Raw genomic sequence first — 4691 nt, 5'->3', positions numbered from 1 at the left:
GTGGCCTCCCAATCTCCGCCCGGAGGAGCTGAGAACTCGGGGCCCCGCTCCTCAGTGCGCCCCCGGAGAAAAGCAGTCACTCCCTTGTCCCTGGTCTCCGGCCGCACTCCGTGCTCACCCGGCCTGTGATCGAGTGTTGCTATCTCTGGCACCCGACCCCGCACGGAGTCTCCAAACCCAGCAGATCCCTGTGGTGCGTTCCCGCACCCCTCCTCCCCGGGAAGGAAGGGGAGTCTCCCCGGATCTGCTGCTTGTTGGGTCCCTGCTGGGGGAGCCAAGCCCCGACTGGGCCGCAGATCACAGTTTATGGCAACCCCGAGCTGAGAGCCCACGACTCTGCTCCGTCTCTGCAGCCGGCTTCCCCACTCTGATACCTGGGAGCTCTGCCGCACTCAGGCACCCCTGGTCTCTCTGTGACCCCAAGGGTCCTGAGACCACACTGTCCCGGGAGGATTCCACCCCCTGCTTAGCCACTGCAGCGACGTCCCTCCGCCGAGCCAACTTCTAAAAGGTCCGATTTTGTGCTCCGCGGCTCTAGCACTTGCCAGAAGCGGCCGACGGAGGCCCCTCCCCCGCCGTCTATCCTCCCAAATATCGCCTCGGATTCACTTCTCCGCACGCCCTACCTTCCAGTAAGTGGTCGCTTCTCTGTTCAGAGAGTTGTTGCTACTCTCCTGTTCGATCTCCTGTTGAGTTCGTAGGTGTTCAGAATGGTTTGATCCCTATTCAGCTGAATTCCTGAGACCAGACGAAATCTAGGTCTCCTACTCCTCCGCCATCTTGCTCCGCCCCAATTTCTTCCTTTTCAATTTAAATTATATGGATTGGCCACAGTTTTTTGTCCAATCAGTAGTGGTTATATATGTGGTTTCTTTCTTTTTATTTTTTGCTATTATGAATAAAGCTGCTATGAATAAATATGTACAAGTCTTTGTGTGAATATGAGTTTTTATTTCTCTTGGGAAAACTCTTAGAAGTGAAGTTACTGGATGACGGTAACCATATGAGAAGTGCATGTGTGTAATTTTATAAGAAACTGCCAAAATGTGTTCCAAAGAGGCCACACCATTTATGTTCCATATATGAGAGTTCCTGTTGTTCACATCCTCACCAACATATAGCATTTTCAGTTTAATTCTAGCCATTCTACTAATAGTATCTTATTGAATTTCTCATTTACATTTACTTAATAAACAATGACAATGAGCATCTTTTCATGTTTGCTTAATTGCCATCCACATAGCAAAAGAAATAATTATGAAACTAAAAATATAAACTCAATTTTGGGTTCCCATATCTTAATTTGATAATTCTGTGCATTAATAATCTATTTACTTTAAATTTGGCTTTCAAATTTCCTGACACATGGTTTCTCCTTTATAGGTTTGCAAGCATCTTGGACTACTGCCCTACATACATCCTACCAAGTTGGCTTTTAATAGCACTGCCTCTAATTGGCCTACTTTCTCCTTCATTGGTATTCCTGGTCTGGAGGCTGCACATATATGGATCTCCATCCCCTTCTGTGTCCTGTACCTCATAGCCCTTGTGGGTAATGCTCTTCTGCTTATCCTAGTTACAGCAGAGCAGAATCTTCATGAACCTCAGTTCTATTTTTTGGCCGTGCTTCCCTTACTGACCTAGGCCTTTTGTTGTCTACAATGCCTAGTGTCTTGGCTGTCTTCTGGTTTGATGCTCGCCATGTCGGCCTGGATGCCTGCCTAACCCAAATGTTCTTCATCCACACCCTCTCCTCAGTAGAATCAGGTGTCCTGGTGGCCATGGCTTTTGACCATTTGGTAGCTATCTGTGCTCCATTAAATTACAACAGGATCGTTACCCACTCTACCGTTGCCTGCCTTAGTGGAGCTGCCCTCGTACGAGGTGCCACTCTGCTGGCTCCTCTGCCTTTTTTCCTTAGGACCTTTCCTTTCTGTGGGGCCAATATCCTCTCACACTCTTATTGCTACTACCCAGATGTGCTGAACCTGGCTTGTGGGGATCTCTTTCAGCAGTGCCTATGGATTGGTTTTTGTACTCTGCACGTTTGCAGTGGATGTGGTCTTCACCTTAGGTTCATACATGAAGATCTTGGGCACTATTATGAAGCTGGAGACTCAAGACTGGAGATTGCTGCACACCTGTGCCTGTCATCTATGCACAGTGCTTGTGTTTTACCTGCCCCTCATCAGCTTGGCAATGCTGCATACCCAGGACACTTCTCCAATTCTATACACCACCATGAGTAATGCCTACCTCCTCATGACACCACTGCTCAACCCTCTCGTCTATAGTCTCAAATCCCGGCCAATCCAGGCTGCCCTGCACAAGCGATTTTGGGTGCAACGTGTTATTGCTGGGGAATGATGTTTTTTTTCTCTATATGAAAAGGGATGACCAATGAAAAAATGTTATTCAGGATCTAATATGTGCCAAGTAGTATGCTAAGCACCATGAATTCAAAGATAAAAAATACTTTAGTGTTCCCAAGAAATACCTAATCTAACTAAGAAGGGAGAGAGAGGCAGAATGCTTGAATAAATGATCATAACTGCGGTCATGAATGATGATTGTTTGGTAGTGGTAAGGAGAAATGGCAACAGGAACCCGAGCTCAATGTGTCTGGTGTATGAGTCAGTTGAAAATCATATTGCCCCATGTGCTAAATTGAGGATTCTAACTCTGGATTGTAAAAGGTCAATGAGGGACTAATTTTATAGAGAAAACAGGATGTTGCCTGAGTCTTGACTGCCAATGTTGTTTAAGTTGAAGCATGAAAATTCAAAATTGATGATAAATTTATGACTATATGTTTATTTTCTGTCTACTACTTGTAGTCGGATACTGTTTAATATCTGAACATTCTGACTTTTAACGAAAGATAGAGGAGCTGTCTGAAAAGAATAATATATAAGAATCTGAGAAATTGTTGTTACTCATCTTGCTTACTCATTCAGAATTCATACTTTATTTAGATTTTGTTTTATTTCCCATTTCATACTGAGAATAGATAGAGTTATATTCTGACTGCTAAAGGAAGGATACATCTCCTTTTTCTAACTTTCCAAGAGGAAAAATGAATTAGTTTATTCTTTTCTCAGGTCAACTCTTGAAATTAGAGTCATAAGCAAATGAAGAATGTCTTGCATAGAGATAAGCATAGGAGGCAAGTTAAAGAGAGACACTTAATTGTCCATGGCAACGAATAAACATGTGGTAAAATTAACAAGAATTTCAAGCTACTTTAAGAAAGTTGTGAATGAATTTCTAAATGATAGCTCAAGTAATCAATCAGAAAATATTTTCAATGTCTGTTTGACATATTCAGGAGGCATCAGAATCACATAGAAAACATAAAAGTAATAGTCATACCAATGGAAACCAGGAAACAGCAGCAAACCATGTTGCAGAAGGTAGTCATTGAGCTTGAGTCTTGGTTTAAATGGTTAATATGAATTCAGAGGAAAGTAAGCTAACGAGGACTGGGTTCATCAGGAACTTCTTCTGCCTGCAAGGCAGAGAAGATCAAGAGATGAGAGATTAGAGAAGCTTGAAATCTATCTCAATTCCCAAAAGCACTGAGTAAACTATAATCTGTTAGGTATTAATGGGACCTATGTCAGTGGTTGCCAACAGGGACAAGAACATATATTGAGGCTCGTGAAGGCTGAGATTCTTGTGTATTATGTGAATAATGATGCTGTTCCCCAGGATGGCAATTACATACATGATGCCCAGTGGGATGAAGATCCAGATGTGAGACTCCTCTAGCCCTGGGATTCCTGAAAAAAATGAAGAAGGGTGGCTGGTTGTAGGTGCCATTGAATGTAGACATGAGGCTAACCCTAAAAAAGAGAGCAGGTGTAGGAAAATCAAGTGGTAAATTAATTCAAGTTCGTTCAATTGTTCAAGAGAGAGTCTAGAGGCAGAAACAAACTATCTGTTGCATGCAGAGCAAATTGAATAGTGTAGAATTCAGTTTAATTCAAAAAGCCTATATCAGTAATTTTTAGGTGATTTATAACTGCTATCTTGTGGGCAATTTTGTTGATGCAATGATAGTCTCCAAATACACTACCAGACAAACTAAGCAAGTTTTGAACAGAAATGCTCACAGAACAAATTAAGAGTCGCAAGTCATGTGGTTATCTTAGTCAATTTAAAATACACAGTGAGAAGCAGAAGAACAGAGAGGGGGTTGATTAGTCTGCAAGTGGAGAGGAAGGCTCCACAGTATCTGAATGCTGGATTATGCAATACTCCTCTGTTCTGTCTCTCTGCTGACGGCATTAGGAAGACCAGAGTTGAGGTTTGAGCATGGGGACCCCACAGATGAAAGGTACCTGGGGCCAACCCACACTTTATCAGGCACACAACATCATGTATGCTTGGCCACAGCTCTAACGCATCAATAAGAATGCTAAACATCTATGGATTTTACCTATATTTCTTGTTCTAAGAACAAGTGTGACCAGAATGAAACCACAAGGGATGTCATTAAAAGGTGATGATTTAGGTACTACCCAGCCACCATTCTAGACATGGCATATCATGTCTTATGACTTTTTCTTTCTTATCTATAAATAACATTTTTGTTTACTCTATCACATATTCCGTATAATTGATCTTTAATATGTTCTTTTTTAAATTTTATTTTATTATGTTATGTTAGTCACCATACAATACATCAT

The 4691-nt window shown here is 42.3% G+C and overlaps 1 pseudogene; it reads left to right on the top strand.

The window, feature by feature from the left end:
* The first annotated feature begins 989 nt into the window (after positions 1–989).
* LOC112806295 (olfactory receptor 51I1-like) lies at positions 990–2367 on the top strand (annotated as a pseudogene).
* The last annotated feature ends 2324 nt before the right edge of the window (positions 2368–4691 follow it).

The sequence above is a fragment of the Callorhinus ursinus genome, unplaced genomic scaffold (assembly GCF_003265705.2).
Source record: "Callorhinus ursinus isolate GAN/ISIS: 27379988/994484 unplaced genomic scaffold, GSC_fseal_2.0 scaffold35, whole genome shotgun sequence".
NCBI classification, from domain to species: Eukaryota; Metazoa; Chordata; class Mammalia; order Carnivora; family Otariidae; genus Callorhinus; species Callorhinus ursinus.
Note: the sequence above shows the minus strand (reverse complement) of the source record. Positions and strands in the feature narration are given on the sequence as shown.